This window comes from Pezoporus occidentalis, unplaced genomic scaffold (genome assembly GCF_034315485.1).
Source record: "Pezoporus occidentalis ecotype Australia unplaced genomic scaffold, CSIRO_AGI_Poc_V1 ctg5, whole genome shotgun sequence".
Classification (NCBI taxonomy): Eukaryota; Metazoa; Chordata; class Aves; order Psittaciformes; family Psittacidae; genus Pezoporus; species Pezoporus occidentalis.
The window spans coordinates 125371-148269 of NW_026915835.1; the positions used below are offsets into that span (position 1 = coordinate 125371).

General features: G+C 40.9%; 1 protein-coding gene across 8 annotated transcripts in view; it reads left to right on the forward strand.

Annotated features, from left to right (window-relative positions):
- The window catches only part of ENOX1 (ecto-NOX disulfide-thiol exchanger 1), a 371724-nt gene that overhangs the window by 107721 nt on the left and 241104 nt on the right, over positions 1–22899 (forward strand). For all 8 annotated transcript variants that reach the window (XM_062636831.1, XM_062636830.1, XM_062636823.1 and 5 more), the window contains exon 3: positions 6489–6566. The gene's annotated coding sequence lies outside the window, so the exon portion shown is untranslated. The remainder of the gene's footprint in view (positions 1–6488; positions 6567–22899) is intronic.

Consider the following 22899-nt stretch of genomic DNA (forward strand, 5'->3'; position numbering starts at 1 on the left):
GCAGGTTGGACCAGATGACCCCCAAGGGTCCCTTCCAATGTAAATTCTTCTATGAGAACCTTATCCTCAGAGGGAAAGAGTAGATTATATGGATGGGAAGCTCTGGGAATCAGTCTCCAGAGAAATAGAACTTGGGGTGAATAGAATCATAGAACAGCCAAGGTAGAAAGAGACCTTGAAAGACTGTCTGCTTAACCTTTCATGGGAAAGGGAGCCTGGATGGGGCTATCTAGCACCTTGTCCAATTGCATCTTGAAAACCTTCAGTGATGGAGACTTTCACCACCTCCCTGGAGTGGTTGTTCCAGTGGCTGATTGTTCTCACTGTAAAAAAATTGTTTCTTATATTGGCATGAAATTTCTACTGGTGCAATTTGTACCTGTTGCCCTTTGTCTTTTCCATGTGGCTCCTCATGAAGCAAGAGCCTCCATCCTCTTTTAGCCACCCTTTAAGTACTGGAATACTGTGATGAGGCCCCTCTGAGCCTTCATTTCTCCAGGGTGAAGAGTCACAACGGCTAAATAAAACTCACCTCCAGATTTTCATAAACACTGGCACTGAAAGGGAGGAGAGCAAGATGGCTTTCAGGAAGGTGAAGGACAAGAACTCTAGCCAGTTCTTCTATTTTTGGAGGACATGGAGAGGAATTGGGCATAGGATACTACTGTTGACCTGTGGTTTGTACAGGAAGCAGGTAATAAACAAATGAGATGGAACACTGGCTCAATCCCCTACGTGGGGCAGTAAGCAGGATCGTGAACAAGGCACTCACACCTAGGCAGGGCTCCTGGACTTCCTTTGCTCTGTGCCCACCTGCCTGCCTGCCTTCAGTCTCAGGGAACACCCAGGCTGCTGGCAGCACAGCAAGGAGGCTGGCTAGTATCATTGCATTAGCCTTTAGTAAAGGCTGTTAGCATTGTGTGCTGTGACATGTACCTGGTATTTACTGCTTTTTCCCTGGGTTGCATGTCACCATCTTAGACGGATGTGAGCCAGTTTCCAAATCCAGCCCTTCCTCTTTCCCTCCTGCTTGTTCAAAATACAGCTGTATTCAGCAAGTATAAAAGTGCTGACCTACAGAGCCCATGACAGCCAGCTGCAGTCCCTTGCCACCTACTTTCTGGTTTCCCTTGCTCATTTTTCAGTTGAAGCAGTTCCACTCTTTCTGGTGCTCAAAATGGGAACTGTGTTTCTCAGTGCAGAAACTTGCTGCCCCTGCCATCAGTCATGCAAGGAGTTCACATGCCAGCTGCACCAGGTTAGGTAAAGAATGACTTGCACAATAGAAGAGTGTACTGGGAGCCAGCTAGTCCATAATTCAGTTTTCAAGTCTGTAACAGGTTTTGCTCAAGCAAATAATTAATTCAATTCACCATTTCGCATTTGTTATGAGCAGTAATCTCAGTAAGGCACTGTTCAGCAGCATAAATCCTAGGAAGTCCTTATTTCTAAGTATAAATCTTGCTGTGGCATCTTCTGATCAGTAGAACAGGTCTTTTGCTGTCTGTTCAGATGTCCTTCATGTCACAGCTGCCTGGGGAAGAGTAAACAAAGCGTTAGACTGCCCATGTGGATATTAACCTTCACCTCCTTTCCTCATGCAGCAAACTGTCCCTAAATTGCTGTTCATTGATATCTTCACCCCATGGCCTCCTACCCACAACAGTTCCCTGGGTAGAGGAGTTACAGAGCAGTCAAACATGCAGAGGAATACCCATCCAGATTGCCCTCTGCAGTAAGCATAAGGCTGGCTTCCACCATCCAGGTGCTGGAGGAACTGGAGAGGAGCTACTAACTCCCAGATTCTGTGCTGTGTAAGTCAGTAGGAGAAGTAGAGGAAAAGAGACCTATGATGTGCAGAAATGGAAACAGGCTGTGTACCTGGCATTGTAGAATTGTGGGTGAAAAATACATATGTTTTTGCAATGAAAAACTGAACAATAAACAGCATCTGTATTTTCCTTGCCTTTTGGCTGTCACACATGAAAGGCCCAGACCCATCAGGACGCCACCATTTGTGAATGCTGGCATGGCTTAATTATGTGACACAGAATTACTGGGAGTGAAAGTCTTAATTTTGAGAGCTTTTAATTTCCCCCCTTTACATATTGTTCTTGCACTATAAAAAGGCATCATCTGCTGCTTTTAAAATGTACTGTAAGCTGTAAGACTTGTATAACAAAAGCTACATTAAGTTAATCAGCCTCTTCAGATCAGTAGGTTATGGCACTGAAACTGCCTGTTCATGAAAGCACAACTTCCTCAGCTTTAGAAACTCATGAAAGCACACAAATCACTCAAAACAAACGCACACAGAAATCACCTCCCCTTCCCACTTCTGCCCTGCTGTGGGAAAAACCTTTCACTATCCCCAATTTCTCCCTAGAGTGAAATCTCATCCACCATCCAATACAAAATTAGTACAGGTATATAGAGCATGTTGAGCAAACACTGACGCATCCCCAGTGGTGAATTTACACGCACCCCCCCCCCAATCTGATTAAAATTAATAAAGGAAGACAGAGCACACAAAACTGACACAGGAGAGTATAAAGCCCCACATGTAGAGCCCACCAAGGCTGGGCACTGTGAAGGAGCTGCTGTGCTGGAGTGAGCAGCTCTAAGCATTAGGCAAAGCACATGTTGGAAATGATGGTTCCCTTTCTTGGCCAGGTTCAGGAGGGCTCCCCTGCACAAATCCACCTGGCAGTGTGCCTGGTGGATTTGTCACTTGGGAGTGAGCATTGCTTGCATTATTTTTTGTGTTCTTTTGCCATTCCCTCCTCCTGCAGATGATAGGCAGGATAAAAGATGCTGTTACTATCAGAGGCTTGCTCGGCTGCATCTCGCCTTCCGCTTGCCTTATGCCCTTCCTCTCCCAAAGGCACACTCAGCTGTCATTGGCATGCAGTTATGGGACTGTGGAAATGTTCTGTGATCTGAATAGCCAGCCGAAGGCTTCATTGGCTGTGGTGATGGACCAGGGACTGCTGGAGCAAGGGAATGCAGATTCTATGAGGGTCCATAGCATTAGTCCCCTTCTGCAAGCTGCTGTGTTTTAGTATAGAAAATAGATGACAGTGACCAAATATTGCCTTGGGTAAAGCTACATGAGCAATTACGTGTCTGTCAGGTACATCTTTACGAAATGGGAGGTCTGGCATGGAGGTCATGTACCAGGAAGATGGGCTCTAGCAGTTGTCCTACTGCAATTAAACATAATCCTTTATACTCAAAGTGATCAGTATCCTGTTCTTGACCGGTACATGCTACATCTGTATCCTTCAGGGCCATCCAGACATCCTCCACAAGTGCAAGCCATTGATCTGGCTGCAGGAACTTCACACAACCGATTGGGTGCAGTTGGAAACTGTCAGTTTTCAAAATTATTATGGCTGCCCATTTCTGGAGAGATCAGAGTTGTCTTGTATTGTGTGTTGGCTTCAGGTTAAGCTGTTTATTATCACTCTGATGTTGTGCAGACACCACCGGTTACCCCCAGGTTTGCAGTACTAGCTTCTCCCACCAGTTAATGTGTATTTTATGAGCCCAGAGATGATGCTGCCGAGAGTGGAGCTGTGCCAAGAAGAGTTGTTCCTGCTTGTCTTCGTCCTTATCTTTGGGTTTTTTTTGTGCTTGCAGTTGCTGAAGCAGGGGGAATGCTGTGGTTGTGGCAAGAAACAGCAGCCCAAACTGCTGTGTATCATGATGGCTGGTGTGCAAATTTACAACTGCCTGGGAGCAGTGTGTCAACCACGTGTCTTAGGCTCCTCATATACCAACTTGCTTGTGAGAGAAAAAGCAGTACTCTGTGATGTTCTGTTAGAGGTCTCAAATGATATTGGCTGCCCTGAAAGTGGCATCTATTTGGAGACTGGCTTGCAAAGAATCCAGAGATTTTTCAAATTTGATTCCCCAGGTGGGATCAAACCCATCATCCTTGTATCCTGTGAGGCAGACCCACAGCGTCCTCCATCTGGCAGCACCTCAGTGGGTGCTAAACCACGAATTTCAGAGCCATATTTTGTAAGCAATGCCTTATACCTAGCTTAAAGGTGAACTTTTCATTCGGATGAGATGTTTATGTGTTAGGTAGGATGAAGCTGTACCAACAAAACGTCTTCCTTCTAAGAAAATCCCTTCATGTAGGCAAGTCTTTAGTCATCTCTGTAACCTTTGTCATCCTCGCCTCCCTGGGGAATCTTCTCTGTGACCTTTGCTATTCTACCAAGCGTCTCATAAATTATTATTCTTTTAAATGGCACTTAGCCTGTCGTAGTGGCTGCTAGCCTTGACGATTTGCAGTCCACCCTGTAATTTTGAGAGGAAAAAAGAAATGGTTGTGACAGAAGAAATATTGTACTTCACGATAAAACTACTTTTGTGTTTCATTTTCTGCTCAAGTCATTCATATCCCTGTCACTAACCTCATTCAGGTCAAGGGCTTGAGGCAGAGAACGGGCATAATATTTTTGGTCAGACTGATACGTCTGAATATTACAAACATCTGTAATTTTGAAATTGAAATGAGTGTTGTGTTAAATCCTCAGGCAAATAATATTAAGCCATAATATATTACTGAAGTTTGCATTTCGTTTGGCAATTCAGACCAAGGCGCTTTTCACTGGTTATTCCAAACATTAATGAATCTGCTCACACAAAGGGAGCTGCTCCTTATGGCTGCAGATTGGATCCCAGATTCTGAGAACTTCATAGGAAATTCTGTGGGCCAAGTAGTTGAAATAATAAAGAAAAAATTAATCAGGCACACATTAAATGTGAAGCATGGAAGAAAGCATCTGCAGCACTCATTGGACGTCTGGGTAACGTACTTGCAGTGCTGTCTTGCCAGCTTGCATTTGGAGTGGTTGATCAGAAGAGAGCAGATGCTAGTGTGAAATAGGGCGTCATAGCAGTAGGGCATCAGAACAGAGGCATTTCCCTTTTTTCTTTTTTTCTTGTGGTAATGCTTATTCCTTTTTATACACACCAATTATGAAAATGGTAGCCAAGTCTGAAATGTGAATGCATGTATTGTGACAAGCCAATACTCTTAAAGGGCATCAAGGCAAAAACTAGCCTAACTAGGAAACTTCAGAGAAGCAGTCCTTTTGCAGTACACGCTGAGTATCCTGTAACAGACATAGTGACTATTTTTTGTTAAGATTATGATTTTCTTTCCCTTGCTTTATTTTTGTATTTTAGTAGAGATGTTACTGAATGCCTTCTTGGTGGCAAATGCCCAGAAGCAGAGATGCTAATTCAGGGGAGTTTCATCAGTCATTTCAAAGCAGAGGTCACATAGATAAGAAAAATGAACAGTGCACAGTATGTGAAGCAGTGACATTCAACGAGTCCTTGTCACTAGCAGCCATTAGCATGCAAGCCTGCTGTTATATTTCAGTGCTTTATGTGCTTTTCTTGACCAGGCAGGGAGCCTTTGGAGCACTGTAGCAGTTAATACCATACAAGTTATTGTTTCTTTCTTGAATGCCTTATATTTTTAGTACCATTTAGATGCTTCTCTGCCCCCTCGTGCTTCTAAAATTTTAAAGAGAACCAAAGAATGCATAATTTATATGTGTCCCAGAGGTAATGGAGTGACTCAATGATATCTGTGAAGGGGATGATTTTAAATTTCATGTCTTATGCAAGAGGTGATTTTTATATGAAAACTACAAAATTGGCCTCGGGGATAGCCAGATAATTATCCTTACAACAACGGGTGTGGATTCCAAGGGGATTATAGCAGAAAGCTTTATTTTCTTGTGTATCATCATCCCTTGTGTATCATGGTTGTCATAGTTGAAAACATAGCAACTGATAGATCTTGGGGAATATAACTCGTATTTTGACTTAGAATAGCACATGCAGGAGGTGTGAAAAGACAGGTTTTCTTTGACTCTGTTGAAGAATTCATGCAAGACGGGAGGCATTTGTTTACTGCTGAAATTCCTTCCTTCAGTTAAAGGAAAAAACAATTGTTTACCAGTGTTGGGCAGAACCCATCAGTACATGCTTTGTCACACAGCACAGTTCCACTAGGCTGTTTCTGCTTTCATTTACCAAAAGCCTAGAAGTGCCATGTCTAGAAATAAATGTCTGCTTCTTTGATATGCTATATGTTTGAAAATGCACTTTAAGGTCTGTGTTACAGACAGTTCAAAGGGAATATAAATTGGTGCAGTATTCTCTCTTTCTTCTTTTCTTTTTAAACCAGTCCCACATATCCATTGCATTTTTATCATGACTGTTTTCAATAACATGTCTTTAAAAACAACTTACCATTTTGTATTTTATGGAACTTGGACTTTGTTATACTTAAGTAATTGTTATGATCTTGTTGCTTCAGTAGTTTAAAACATCTAACATCCTCTAAACCAGTTCTATGCTGACTTTTAACATTGTGTATCCAAGGAGACAGCTGATCTTATTTGCTTCTCTGTTGGAAACTCTTTAGTTTTAATTCTTCTGTTCACTTCTTGCAGGACTGGCCATGAGAATTTGCAACATTCCTTTGGAAATACCATGATGGGGCTGGTGAGAAGTCAGCTTCCTTCGTACAGGTCTGTAAACTCTATTGCATTCTGACAATTTCCCGTCTCCACTTGTTATCTTTCTTATCTCGAATGCTTGCAAACCAAATTAAAATCTAATTCTATTCTGGAGCAAGAGTTGTGGAAAATTATTTTTGTTTCTTACAAAATGTTTAGGACATAACTCTATTCTGTTATATAAATGTAGAGTAACCCATTTGTCTTTCCTTTGAAGTGAATTATTGCAGTTTATAGAGTTGAACTGCAGAAAGGAATTGGGCCTGTAAGTCATTTTCACCTCACCACTATGTCTTTCAGTGCGTGTTGAAATTGCATTACCCTAAAAGGTCCTGCAATCAATTGCTCCCACCCAGGTTGCTAACATGTGAGCGGCTATCCCACAGCTATAGCTGTGGATGTTTCAAGAAACACACTTAGCAAAGGGTCAGCAGAATTACTTGGGCTTCTGGGTCAGGAGGAGCTCAGGTTCATGGAAAGTTAAAGAAAATTAAATTAATAAAAAAAAAGAACGTTGGTATTTAAAAGACTGTGAAAAGACCATAATAATAATGGCTTGAATTCTGTAGTGTCAGCATGGCAAGGAATGGTGAGGAGCCTGTAGCTAATGCTGTGCCCTTGTCAACCAGAACGATAGTGTTATAAACACTGTGGCCCACGATCACAATGATTTAAAGGGTAGAAAACACTCCCCTGCATTTCAATATGTTTTTCTATGCAGCTGTGTAACAGAGAAAAATTTGATTTCTCACTGCTTTCAAAGGTAGGACTGAACAGCATTTTTATAGAAATCTCAGAAAAAACAATGGGAATCAACTTTTCCATCTAGGTGGTCATACCCTGCTATCAGAGCACACTCAGGGTCTGTGGGAGTTGTATATGGCCCTAAATAATAATTCTCAAGAATGTTCATGTTTGGAATATGCTCTATTTCATTCGCTTGGTCTACCTGAGAGCACTTTTGATATTACTGCTTTCAGTTTTGCCTCTGTAGTCACTTACTATTCCATTAGTCTGTAGGAATTCTGTAGGTATTCTGCAGGAAAAGCTTCTTGTAAACCTTAAAGAAAGAGAAAATCAGGTGGATTTAGGGGATGAGAGGCAGCCAAAACAGCTTTTAATCCGCTCTTGGAAATTATGATTTGGTAATACTTTTTAAAGCTAACCCAGATCCAGAATCCTTTAGAAGAAACTTGAACCTAGATGTAAACTTCACAAAAGGCTACAGCTTCCTTAATGAGCAAAAGTCCTAGATCAGACTGCGATACTGTAGATACAGATCTGATTGATGCCTTGGGCCTGTGTGGAGTGAAAGCTCTGTGTTCAAAAATAAGTAGCTTTTCAGAGTAATTGCACAACTGTTGAGTGATCTGTGTCATGCTAAAGCTTTGACTGCACTGTTTCTTTCTTTAATGATGATATTCCTGAGGGCAAAATTTGTGGTTTTCTTTGGCAGGGAGGGAGAAAGAAGTGCAAACACTGAAAGACAATATAATGGAGAAAACTTCTTGTACATGTTGGCATTTGGGTTGTAAATCCTTTACTAGCAGCAGCAGCTTCATAAAATCTTCTTTTCCAGACCTGTCTTTGAGTGTTGTTTGAATCATGGCTCACCAAAGACTTCCAAGAGATGCTGCAGATTTGCTGAAGCAAATTATGGTTGGGCCTGTGTCCTAATGAATTTGATACAAATGCAGTCAACAGTTCCTCAAAAAAAGCTTAGGCAAGTCATTTGTCTAAAGCATGTTTTACAAGTTTCCTTGTTCACAAGTCTGATTACTGAAGAATAATGGGTTTGTGATACACATACAAACTTGTATTGTGTTGTTTAAAATGACAATAAATATGAAATTAATTTGATATATGTACATATTAGATATATGTATACTAAGTGGCATAAAGTAGTTTGGGTATGCCTCTGCTGTGCCTTCGTTATATAATGCAGAAGCAAAGGAAAGCCAATTAAATTAAAAGACAAGACATTTCTACTGAAAAGGAGATAGAAGGTGTAATTTCCCTCTGGAAAATATTGCCCCAAGGTATTATCAAAAGGTATTGCATTGAACCTTTGCAAGAAATAGATATTTACATCAATAAGAATGCCATCGCAGTCATAGTTTTCATATTACACAGTTATAAAGCAATTACACAGCTTACACTGAAGGCTGAACTCACTGATTGAGTGAAGCTTCTTCTGCAGCCATGTAGGTATCTCTCGTACCACTTCTCTGTAGCATGTGGTGGTGACATTGAAGGAAACAGGATACTGATCTAGCCAAATCATTAGTTTAATCCAGGTCAGTTTTTTTCCGTTTATCCCATGTTTTTCACTGCAAATTTAATGTATTTTTTTCTCCTCCTCTTGCACAGTTCTTGTTTTCTTAATCTCTCTTTTATGTCCTGCCTACAATCCCTCACCCATTCACCAGAGAAGCCTTCTTTCCTCTGACATCTCTGTTACTTGTTCTTGCTTTGTTGGAGCTTTATTCATTTATTGGTGTTTTTTTCTTAAATTTTTCTTTTGGGGTCACTAAATGATGTATCCTTCCAAACACCTCTTGGGGTCTCCTCAAACCTTTGCTCTTGGCACCCCTATGGCGAAACAGCTGCTTTTGTTTTAGGGGTAGCAGAGAAAATCAAAGGCAATTAAAACAGCTCATGGCTTCAGCTTTGGATGGGAGTCCGCCATCTCCAGGGGCTTAGCTGTCTGCCCTGTCCTCCTGTTACAGCCTCCTGGGCACATGGTCAGCCCAGGTCTGAATCCTAGGTGGGTTTTGGTGCAGGAAGTGATACTCCATTGCCTTGCTGCTTCTTCAGTAGTGAAAACATAACTGTCAAAATACCAATCTGTCAAAAGTCATTGTGGGGGAGGGAGAAAGGAAAGGAAGAGCCTAGGGAGAGCACTTTTCCATGAGAGCATGTAAGCATGGCAACCATACCTTTGATCTCTGTACCAGCGCTGCAAGTGGACCTGGAGAGCCCTGCTGGTGCTGTATTAGATACACATGCCTGCCTTAATGCCAAGCTGCCAGAGAGGCCAAGCCCTGAATGCCACTGGGCTTTGCTGAGCCCACCAGAGGCTGTGAAGGCAATGAAGTAGCTGCTTGCACGCAATGCATGGAGGTTGTCAAAGAGGAAGCGGGGAGAGCTGATGCATAAACCAGAACCATGGGGGAGTGTCTTATCTTTGTGCACCCTATATGCAGATTACCTGGCTATAAAAAAGCTGAAAGGAAAGGGGATGCTACTACCTGGAAACATGCCATGTGTGTGTTTGATGCATATATTTGAATTATTGAACAGATGGAAACCAAATAGCCTGGTAGTGGAGAAAATCTATAAGCTAGATGCTCAAAGGAAATGTGGCAAAATAAAAAGGGATGGTGGGGGAAGTAAATCTCACAGATCCTTGGAGGGACAGTTGCATTTCATTACAATGGAAATTAAAACAAAACTGTGAGTTTGTAAAGATTGTTGTGTCCAAATCATGGCTGTGAAAACTAATATAAACACATACATGTATTTCTTATTTTCAAATGATGGTTCAGAGGGTCTGTGACTGTAGAACTCTGGATTTTATTACCCACAGCAAGACAAGGAGCAAGTGATTATTAGAAAAAATAAAATTACAATTTGCTCACCTGAGTAAGAGCTGTGGCCAGAGCAGTTCTGCAAGAGACTGAAATTAATACGAATACTGGGAAAATGAACCCACCAACCTAGCCAGCACTCTTACCTCCAGCTGGCTTTTAGGTTTTGAGTAGTTTACAAGGAACTCTTGTAGTTTACAAGGAATCTCTGTCGCTGACATGGACAATGGGATTGAGTGCGCCCTCAGCAAGTTTGCCGATGACACCAAGCTGTGTGGTTCGGTTGATACACTGGAGGGAAGGAATGCCATCCAGAGGGACCTTGACATGCTGGTGTGGTGGGCCCATATCAACCTTATCAAGTTCAACCAAACCAAGTGCAAGGTCCTACACCTGGGTGGGAGCAAATCCAGGCACAGCTACAGGTTGGACAGAGAAGAGATTCAGAGCAGCCCTGCAGAGCAGGACTTGGGGTTGTTGGTTGATGAGAAAAAGAACATGAGCTGGCTTCAGTGTGCACTCACAGCCCAGAAAGCCAACAGTATCCTGGGCTGCATCAAGAGGAGCGTGACCAGCAGGTCGAAGGAGGTGATCCTGCCCCTCTACTCTGCTCTCCTGAGACCTCACTTGGAGTATTGTGTGCAGTTCTGGTGTCCTCAACATAAAAAGGACATGGAACTGTTGGAACAAGTCCAGAGGAGGGCCACGAGGATGATCAGGGGACTGGAGCACCTCCCGTATGAAGACAGGCTGAGAAAGTTGGGGCTGTTCAGCCTGGAGAAGAGAAGGCTGCGTGGAGACCTCATAGCAGCCTTCCAGTGTCTTGAAGGGGACCTATAAGGATGCTGGGGAGGGACTCTTCATTAGGGGCAGTAGTGACAGGACAAGGGGTAATGGGTTAAAACTTAAACAGGGGAAGTTTAGATTGGATATAAGGAAGAAGCTCTTTACTGTAAGGGTGGTGAGGCACTGGAATGGGTTGCCCAGAGAAGCTATGAATGCTCCATCCCTGGCAGTGTTCAAGGCCAGGTTGAAAAGAGCCTTGGGTGATATGGTTTAGTGTGAGGTGTCCCTGCCCATGGCAGGAGGTTTGGAACCAGATTATCTTAAGGTCCTTTCCAACTGTAACTATTCTATGATTCTGTAATTCCTAGAAATGGTGGCAAGTTCTTCCTTTGCTGGAGGAACAGCCCAGAAGCATCCTTAAATACCTGCCTGCTGTTTAATCATAGCTATTTCCCAGAAAAATCATAGAATGGTTCAAGAGCAAGGCTCATTACTAGCCTCACATCAGTGCCCATCATCTTCTGTTCCAAAATGGCAGTCAGATGATGATCTTTGCTGATCTCAACTCCTGGGGCATTACATAAAAAAAAAAAAAAACAAAACAAAACCCAAAAAACCGAGAAGGAAGATCTTTATTGTCAATAGGCAAGAACACCTTAGGGACACCAAAGATAATTTGGGTCATTTGACTGTGTTACCTACAAAAGAGCAAAGATGTCTCGGTAATCTGTGAGATATTTATCTATTCTTACAGTGAGGAAGATTTCAGTGTCACCACATGTAGTCTCTTCTAGAGCTACACAAGTCTTAAGGGGTATTTCTAAAATTAATGTTATGCTTTGTTTGCTCCATAGGAAACCATTTGGTGTCTCATTTATAGTGAAGATAGAGAATGGTTGAACATAAGTTCCTTTCTGGTCATCTGTCAAATATTAGGAAGGCCAATGACTTTACACTGTAGTAGATTCCATTTGTTTATCTATTTTTCAGAATAAACATTTGCAGATCCTATAGGTCACATTCCAAAACTATTTTTTCTGTCATCTTCCCATGTACCTGCATCCCTCATGTATTGTTGACTCAAGTGCCAGCATTAAGAAGCTGAATATGGTCAATAAGACTTTCAGATGGATACAAAATATATAAAATAACCCCAGAATTTAGAAGCTCAATAATGAATTATGAAGATCTATCCTTAATTAAAATTACTCTGATCCATATTTTACCTCAGCTTTGTCTAAGTGGAATCACTGCTCGTGTCTTCTCTCTTCAATCCTTTAAACTCTTCTCAGTATGATAGGTAATGAATGACGTTGGAGAGACAGTAAGTGTGCAACTTATTGTCCAGCATATGGATAATGACACGTCTTGCACCTTTTTATTGCCCGCATTCTGGCTGCACAGGGATATCTGAACTATAGATGAGGTGAAATGGTGACTGTATCACATTTCAGAAACAATAATTGTCCATTCAGGTCCCTTTAAAAGAAGGACATTAAAGAACTGCTAAGTTTTCTACCACTAAGGTCCTCAGGAGAGTCAGGCACACATCATGAATAATAATAATAGAAGAGGGAGGACAGCTGCTTGACTGAACATCATCAGTATTGACACCTTCCAGGAGGAGTAATCAGTAATCCCCTTGACCAAAACAGGTGTGACAACAAGATAAAAGTCATAAGCTATAGCTGCAGCAAGAGTCTGCTTGCAATAGACAGAAAGATACGAATTGATTTCACTTCTGAAAGGCAGTTAAAACACCTTCTTCAGTGAGAGAAAGAGAAATCCACTGTCACTGCTACTGTCCAAGTCTCCAGAAACAGCAGTGAAACTTGCAAAGCTTGTTACTTAAAAAACCCAAGCAGTGTTCAAATGGCAAAGCGCCAGCCAAAATGAACAGTTAAAAAAAAAAATTCTTTTTTTCTACCACAACGCAGCACAATGTTGGCAAGTTTACGTCCTTTCTCCCATGCTTTTTAGCTAAAGTATGCAGAAAGGGTACCAGTTCAAATGGTAATCATAACGGACTGGTTTTTGATTTGTGTACATGAGAGAGAATCATCGAATTGTAGAATCATTTAGGTTGGAAAGGACCTTTAAGATCATCAAGTCCAACTGTAACACTGCCAAGTCCACCACTAAACCATGTTCCTAAGCATCACATCTATGTCTTTTAAGTATCTCCAGCGGTGGTGACTCCACTGCTTCTCAGGGCAGCCTGTTCCAATGCTTGACAGCCCTTTCAGTGAAGAAATCTTTCCTAATATCCAGTCTAAACCTCCCCTGACTCTGCTTGAGGCCATCAGTTCTTGTTCTATAACTTGTTACTTGGGAAAAGAGACCAAGCCCCACCTCACCTCCTTACAGGTAGTTGTAGAGAGCAAGAAGATCTCCCCTGGGCCTCCTTTTCTCCAGGCTAAAAACCCCCAGTTCCCTCAGCCATTCCTCATAACACTTGTGCTCCAGACCCTTTGCTAGCTTTGTTGCCCATCTCTAGACTCACTCTAGCCCTCTAGCACCTTGTGGTGAGGGGTCCAAAACTAAACATAGCATTTGAGATGCAGCCTCATCAGTGCAGTACAAGGGGATGATCACTGCCCTGGCCCTGCTTGCCATATTCTTTCTGAATGCTGGTGAGTTTGATCCTGCAATGAATATATTCATAATGCTATCACCTTCAGAAGCTGCCAGTAAAAAGTCTTTGACACTAGTTTCATTTGGGAGCAACCTTTGTTCATTGTCAGAACTCAAACCTGAGCAAATTTCAATCAATTTCATAAGTAATAGTAAGGCAAAGCCTTCATTTTGATAATATTTCAGGCTTCTTTCTATTCTGAAGTGTAGCACACTTTGACATTGAGAGTCCTAAGATATACTGCTCCAGAATGATTTGGATTTCTAGGGTCAATTATCGTTTCAGAAAAAGGATAATATAGAGAAATTTATTATTAGATGCCACAAGTGAAAAAAGAAAGCAACACCAAAAGTAAAACTGAAATGAAACCACATCAACATTAATATGGGTTGGTTGACTCTACAGAAAAAATGATCCAAGATTGGCTGTAGTCAACCATTCAGGAAATAGTGTGTTCCTACTTAATGTCGTTGATCCCACATCTGGGAAAAAACAAACAAACAAAAAAAAAACCCAAAAGACCAATGAATATTGTGTTCAAGAGCCTTTATAAGAATCAGAGGAAATCTTGACCAAGCAGTTCGCTCAAATAGCAAAAATGAAAGTAGAAAGATGAAAGAATTATTTTGGGTTGAGCCACTCTTTGACTTTGAGCTTTCAGAATACTATTAAAAATTAACCAAGGAAAAGGTAATACATGCTATTGCCCCAAATATCCTGGAACTCAAAAAATTATTCTCCAGCTAACTTGCCACAGTTTTTTTTTTTCCCTAGAATCATAGAAGATTAGCAAATAGCTTGAGGGCCTTGCAGTTGCATCAGCTGTACTGACACTCTTCCTGTCAGAGCTGTGGCTGACCTGTTTCTAAGGGCCTCCACTGATGGAGATTCTCTGAGCAATTCATTCCAAGGCCAAATTTTCCTTATTGCCTTTTTTTCTTTTCTTACCCTACAAGTTACTTCTGCCCTGTTCTGTTCTCTTACTTCTGTCCTATCTGCAATGAACAAGAATAAGTTATTCCCTTTTTCCTTGCAACCATCTCTAATATTCTCAAGGTCTTTTGTCATGTTTCTTCAAATCTTGTCTTCTTTAAATTAAACAACAATTTATTCCATCACTTTTTGTTGTGTTTTGTAGAGTACTCATTTTCAGTAAGTCACATCCTCCTTACAATGTGGCATCCAGCACCACATCTAAAGTTATGGTTGAATTCTTTCCACTGTGAAGCAATAAACAAGAATTCCGTCATGTGTCTCGTAGGTAGCATTGTCCTTTAGATTTCCAATTTGACATTCATACATATGTGACAGTGAGTCTGTTGGAGTTTGTGATCCACTGGATAGCCTCAGATCTTTCTTAGCAATACTAAACCTACTTGGCTATTTCCTACTGAGCGTTTGCTGACTTGACTGTTTCTGACCTCACCTCTCAAAGAGATAATTGCCATGAACACTAAGATTCCCTCAGTCAGTTATCTACATATTTTAGGGTGAAATTAATAATTTCAATTTGAAAGATTTTAACTTATCTCAGTTTTTTCTAATCTACTTTTTCTTATTATGACCAGAATTTCTAGTCATTTGTCTTCAGTGTTAGCTATTCTGGCTTTCTGATCACAGCTGATCCTTCAAACAGCTTCCCTCCCACTGAGTAGCAAGACAACTCTTCTTACTATTGCTAATAGTGGTATTCTTAATACTACACTTAGTTGTTTTCTTTGGAATGTGTTCTACTTTTACATCCCCTTACCAAAAGTACGTTGCAATGTTACACAGACTAGAGGATGGGCTTTGAAAGACCACTTACAATTTTTATAATATGGGACTCCACAGAGGCACTAGATTTACAAGAGCAATTGAAGACAGTTTTAGCAGTACTTGACAGGTAACACACAGATGTCTCTATGCTTATAATCTCAGTGGAAACCTGACTCGATCTAATTAATAACAAGGAAGCAGCACCAAAGGATAAAGAAAAACGTAGAAAAGGATCTTCAAAACAAAGGTCATATGTTAAATTCAGGAGAAAGCTCAGTCTGAGAGACTTATCTTGTTAATAAAATTGACTGACATCATGTGTTTTGCTTAGAGAAGACTTAATTTCTTCATTATGCTGTTCTAATCTTTGAAAGCCACCAATTCACTTATGCATTTAATCACAATGCTCCGTTTTAATTTAACTCAATGAAAACATACCAAGTGTTCTTATATTTGATTCTTCTGTCTTCAAACAGCCTTTTTACTATTTTAAGGTGACAAATAAACAAGAGAAGAGAAAGGAGGTGATTATAGAGTAATAAGTTAAAGACATAGCATGTTCTGTATTGAGCTCTAAAGCTGTTGTCAAATATTCCTTTGTTTTGTTGGAGGTTTTTTTGGTGTGTGTGAGCTATTCAGTAACATCTCTGAGATCCTGGCTAAAGTTCTACAGACCAGTTGCTGACAGGTTCTCATGGCAGTCACACATAAGTGAGATCTATCAAATGCACTATCTGGTCCCAGTGAAGTGTACATATACAGAGAGAGCTGGTTGTCCTCTTGTTCTGGGGCACGGAGCATTTTGAACCTCTGATCTCTCTATAATCCCTCCAGGAGTATTCCCTACTAATGCTAGAGACCTTTGCCTCCAGAGTGTATAATGGTCAGTCCCACAATCCTTCCTCCATTAATGCATCTTTGATTTTTCCATCTCTGTAGGTTTAAGTGAGTGAAGATTTCTGTTGGGAAGATTGTCTCTGTCAAGAGCCATACAGCCAGCAGGCAGCTTGCAGTGTCATAGGACAGGCTTTCAGAAAAAAAGTCAGTGTTTGATAGCCAAATACAACATGCTGTTTTAAGGTTTTAAGTTATAATAAGAACCCTACAAGTCTGCGTGGGTGTCCTTTATGACAGCATTTTGTTTGCTTCTTTGAAGACATTTCACTGCACATGCTGAGCATTTACTGGACTGCTGACAGTCTCACCTCTGAATGTATGATGTGCTTAAAACTATGGAGCCTAAGTCAAATCTGGACTGTGCTCTGCAATCCCAGCCTTCCCCCAGCATATGGTCAGGCTACAGACTTTTTGCCTGGCGCTTCTAGTCGGGAGCTGTAGCTCAGCAGCCTATGGCCTTTGGTCGAGGGTCAATTCCTCACTCCCTTAGTTCTCCTTCCATACTTCCTCCTGCAAAATTTCCCCAGAAGTTTGGAGTGCTCAGTTTATGCTTATTCACCAGGATTCAGGTGCTCAGTGAGAGTACACAGACCTACAGGTAAGGACTTACATCAACACAGTTCGGGTAGGAGTTGCCTCTGCAGATTTTCCAAGCCAACCAGAAGCTGTGTAGCACAGTTAGCATGATGCTGAGTACAAACTCATAAATTACCATAACTGACAGTGTTTATTAGCTGTGACTCAGTACAGTTAGCTTGGCCTCAGCATTGCTAGTAACTTTGTGTCTTCCAGTTGTCTCCTTCCCTGAGCAGAACAATCCTGATTTTGGTCAGCATGGGCCAACCAGGCTGGTGTCAACACCCAGACTGTGCAGGCACATGTTGGGTAGGCTTTGCCAAGCACTTAAAGCACAATAGATCCCTGGAAAAAATTGCTCTGTGAGTAGTGGAGAAGCCTCTCTTCCTGTATTAGTCCCTTAGTTCCCTGTCCTCTAAAACTCCCATCTCAGTTTTCCGGCTCCCCCTCATGTCCCTGCAGGCAATGGCAGCCCGCTCTGTGGAGGCTCATCCATGCCATCCAGAAGATCTGCCCACACCTTCCCAATGGCCTTTCCCAGGCAGAGTTTAAACTGGCTGCTCTGCCTTGCCTTCCTCTCCGTAGGCAGCAATTCGTGTGCTGCTTCACTGTCTGGCTGCTGGTTTTCATTAAACTTCTAGTAATGGAATTACCTCTCATGATTTCTCTCCAACTTTTACTCTGGCTTGAAAGCGGGTTCAAATTTGCTACTGCCCCAGCTCTGCAGTAAAGGTGTAATAGATGAGCAGGCAGAGGTTCAGTTAAAAATAACCAGAGATAATGAAAATTGTACCTGCTCTTTGCTCTTGGGCTGCATTTTTATATTATTTTGATACTATATTATATAGATCTGATCTTGGAGCATACTGCCTTCAAGCTCTCATTTCCACGCTCATCATGAGAGGTTACCCTCTCTTCGGCTAGGCTGAGTGGCTCAGCAGCTTCTTTCTAAATTGGATCTGAGAAATGATTCATGTTAAAGGAGCCTTTTTAATTTTTTTTTCCTTTTTAATTTTTTTTCTGTATGGTTTTGGGCAAGGCCAGGCAAATGCTTGAATTAAGATGACTGAAGGGATGTGGTGGAAGAGGGAATGGGTCAGGAGCAAGGCCCTGGTGTACTCACCAACATTTAGGGCTTTATATCCCTCACTGCAGTGCTGTTTTCAAGGAGGTAAATTTCTGCTCCCTAGTCCCCTTATGTCTACATGCTTTATCCCCACAGTTTGGTAGCTTATTGGACCTTGTCCCAGGAGAAAAACTGCCCTATCAGCCCCAAATTAAACGATAAACAGGTGAATGTGTGAACCATTGGAAACATTTTAACTAAAAAATTGGGAATTTCTCATGTTCTTTATGTCACTCTGTATTTCTGGCAGTGCAGCTTTCTTGGTTGCATCATTGGTGTTCATATTCCTTGGGCATTATGGGAGATGGCCAAAAACTTGCCCTTTCAAGAGGTGAGAGATAGAACAAAACAGTTTGATCTCAATAAAGTTTTAACTGTGCCATGGTCTGTAGCAGAGCCAGCTACTTTAGGTATCAAAAAACATGAGAGAATAATTGGGGAATTTGAGTTTGACTGTAGGAAATCACTAATATAATGAGGAACATAAGTCCCATTGCCCTCGTATTTATTTTGTTTTCCTTGGTGGAGAGAGTTGACTGATGTGACTAGAGCATACTGTACCTGGGATTATTACCAGCTTCTTAATCAAGGAAGTCTGAGTACTTTGGCTACATTGCCATGCTCTAAGTCATTCCTGCTCCCCACTCCAACTGAGACAGATTATAGATTGGACAGGGTTTGAAATGACTCTCATTTTCAAAGCATGGTTTTGTGAAGGAGCGAAGAGCAGTTACTGCTTTAAGAGAATCTGTCACCTTGTCCTCTAGAAGAAAGGCAACAACAATCTTTTCCAATAATGGACCTGTTATCTCCCTCCTGGAATTTATCAGTCAAGGAACATATTGATCCAATTTGCAGGTTGCAGCCTGTAGTTCTCTAAACATGTCCAAACCCTAGCACATGATGATAGCCAGGACTTACTTTGCATTTAGTGTATCTCCCCCTTCTTTCTCCCTTGTAGGCTGCTGTTCTCTTTACAATCCAAGCAACCTAAAGTGGAAGAAAATTCCTCACTTTCAACTAATTAATTTTAACTCTGTTCTTTATGAAATTTTTTTACAATACTTTTCCTCTGTGGTCTCTCACCAGCTGTGAATTTGGAACAAAAAATAGTGCATGCAAGTATTTATATCCAAGAAAAACATGCTTAACTGGAGTTAAAAAAAAAATCTAGAAACTTTATTCATTATTTATAAATTGTTGTAATTTTTTAATATTCCTTTTGGAGCCAGTATTTTTGTTTGCAGGGAGGTGGCACTTCCCTTTTAATCTCTGGATCTGCTTTTTAAGATTGCTTTTCAAGATAACTGACACCTTATCCTTCTCAGAAGATCACGTTGTAATGATTCACTTGCTTTACCTGTCATTATGAAACAAAAATGAATGTTAAAACATTCGTTTTCTGATTGATTCAGACTGAGAAAGATAAATCTTCCTTGTTTGTTAGAAATCATTTATAGAGGCTACTACGGCAACCAAATTAATGACAAATAAGGAGGTTGTTATTTAATTGCTCAGGCTGACTAGAATAAGAAAATCCTGAGTCTTTGCTGAATCCATTTACTACCATCCTAATAGCACTTGGTTATTTCTTTGAAGAGTTTGTGTACCTTTTTACTGTACTGGAACAAAAAAAAAAAAAAGAAAGAAAAAAAAGGAAGTTTTATGATAGTAGAATTAAAAGGGTGCACGGCTCCGTTAGTGTTACCCCTGTGACCCCATTGGACATGATCACTGAAGTTTGGGTTGTGCTCTCAATGATCCCCTCTGCTGCTGATAATTTGATAAATAAAGCAGTTAATGCCTTTAGGCTGTTAAGGACATAAACAAGTAGGAATAGACCCTGCCTCCTGTGGCTTATACTCTACAAAGCTGATACATGCCAAGCAAAAAGTAACACTTTGGGATGAAGGCAAAAGGGCGTTTCCAATTGCTTTTTAAAATAGTCATGGGTTGCCAGCAGAGATATTGTGTTGATATGTGTTAGTGGGCATGCGATGAGGGGAAGAATACATATTCTCCCTGGGAAGAGAGGAAGAACCCTTGGGAGGCCTATAGGCAGTTAAGTATATAAACTATAGCAGTTTCCTTACTACTAAAGTTGGCATATTATGCTCTGTAAAGCAGGATTGATATGTTTTCTGCAACAGAAGTACCAGCCAACAAATTGATTCAAGGTGTAGCTTATGGAGAGACTGATCCCCTTTACTTTTTGGAATAAATTACAGTTTGAGAAAATACATCTAGAGAGAGAGTTCAGAGCAGGAAACATTTGGGCATTGTTCAGTTTTATGTATGCATTTAAGTCAAAGATGTAGACATATGGTGGAAACCTGTAGGACCAACATGTAATAAGATCAATTACCGCATGGCCAAAACTCTTGCCTTTACAGAGAAAATTATGACAGGTGGGTAAGATCTCTGGCAGCCCAGAGTGGAGAGAGGAGCTATCACATAGCAACAGGATGCTCCTCCTCCTTTCCTCTTCAGTCATTGCTTGCTTTCTTGAGATGTCAGCTTTCCAGCCATATGACAGTTGACCTTCTAAAGTGTCAGCTATATGGAATTAAAAGTGTATGAGAACCAAAGACTACCCACTTTGACTTCCACACTGAAATTCCTTCAACAATTGACTTTCCTTTACAAAGTCAGCTGTTGCTGCATCTGATTAAATTAGGAACAAGTTTCCAAGGCTGTGACAGGGATCAAAAGCAGTGACTAAGCAACTGAGAAACATTTGCTTTTTTTGTAATAACTCTTCAGTAAAGACTTAAATCCAGACTATTCAAACAAAAGAATTAACTAGAGTACTGGCTACTACAGTATATTACATTTTTCCTCTGGTGGGAATTCATGCAGTTACTGCTCTAGTGGCTCTTTCCCCAGTACATTTCATCATTTCTCTATTGGGTTGAAAGTTAACGCTGTAAAACAAAGGTGTCCTGTGCATTGGTATTTCCAAGAAAGGTAGTGGTGGCTGCTCACAAGCTGTGCACTAGTGCACTCCGTAGCAACACATAGGTTTGCAACACGATATGAAATGGCTTGGCATGCCTTATCTTCTTCTCACAGCTATATATGTATATCAGGAAGGTTACCTACTGGGCAGGACAAGTTCATGATCATGGTCCCTCAATCCTTACTTGGACAGAACTCCAATTAAATCTACTAGGAGCTACCTTCTTGGTCATGTGGTGAAGAAAGCTATATGGCTACTTGTAATAATAGCTGTGTTGGGCAAACAGTGATATGCAGTGTCTGCTGAGAGAAGTTTCCTTGCTTGAAAGCAGCCATTAGAATATTTCTTCTCTTCCCTTACTCCAGTGTTTACAAATCTTCACTTTTTCTTAGCTAGCTGAGGTGAAGAGTAAGAAAAAACCTCAGTGTAAATAACAGCAAGGGGATTCTTTTCACTGCAATAGTAAAGATACCACAGGCCATCCTGTTTTTCAGGTGCTCTTCTGTTTCTGCCTCCTATGATATCTACACCAAACATAGTGTCATCAGTCAGCTATGGCGCGGTGGGTTCATGCATATTTACCAGCTTGCAAATTACGCATGTGGAGCTCTTAGCATAGCTGTTTCTTTGTCTTTCTGCTTTTCTTCCTTCACTGATGATTTAAAATGCTTACATGCCTAGCATCAGAGGGCTGTATTCTCTGCTTGCTGCTTGCCTTTGTACACCAATTAGGTCTTTGTAATTTAAATGATGTTTTATTTGCTGATTTGGAAGCATCCTTGTTGGTAGAATGAGGTTTTCTTCATCCTGCAACTGTTCTTTGATATAATGATTTATTTAGGTACTAGGAGAAATATTGATCCTCCTAATAGCTTCTGCCTTGCCACAGAATGCATTACATTTTACTTACTGAAAGGGCCATATTCCTTTTCTCATCATCTGATTGACCATAAATGCTTTGGCCTTTCCCCAGCAATTATCACACTTACCAAAGCAGTGGGTAAAAGTCAAGTATTTATAGACTAATTAGAGAAGTCAAAATGTCCAAATGTGTACTTTACATAGTACCAAGAGTTATTGGACAGGGACTTTGAAAATAGGGAGTGGTTTCATACTGTTCAAAAACAAATTAACAAACTCAGAGGAGTTACGGATATATTATCGATTAGAAATGTCTTTCTAGGAATTAGTATGTGGAGTTATGTGATGGGCCTGTGATTTATTAATGGAATTTATGCTTACATTTCATTGGTATTTTCCACTCTGCTCTCCCTTGTCTATCCTAACCTCCACTTCCTTGAGAAAGCTGTCTAATATTAATACCTGAAAGGTAGTGGTGAAGGCATTAATTTTGTAAATCATTTGGAGCTGATTCCTTTTGCAGTTTTTGTTATCAGCCTTGGAAAGTGAATTATTCCTAAGGTAGCCACAAATGAGGAAAGGGGATAAGGGACAGTTGCAGCATGGAAAATGCAGGACACAGTCTTGTTCACCAAAATGAAGCCTGGACATTGGAGATGGACATGACCTGATCACCTGGAGACCAGGTCACTGCCGTCTCCAATGAGCTGTTTTTGTGGACACAGCATCACGGAAAACAGTTTCCTCTACTTTATCCTGTCTTCATTTCCCTGCCTGTAATTCAGGCACAAATACTCAGATTGAGGAATGGCAAACCTGAGTCATTTACTTAATGCTAATTTAAAGGAAATTCTTCATAAGATTTGGGGACTCATTGTTTCAAAGTATTGTTTGATCAATATCTTGACTGCCTGGATTGAGATAAGGTTGGGACATCCATAGATTTGTGTGCCAGAGTTATAACAGCTAGTGAAAACACATTAGTAGAGGTATGTTAATTTTTATGCTTCACAGTTGCAGCTAATTTCTGGCTATTTAGGGTCAGAAAGACTTTGCCTGTGTATGGAAGATTATAGAAAGTTGTTTGGTTTTTGTTTTTTTTTTTTTTGTAGTCCTTTGAAAGGTTTCCTCCAGAAAAGACTGTTGAATACAAAACA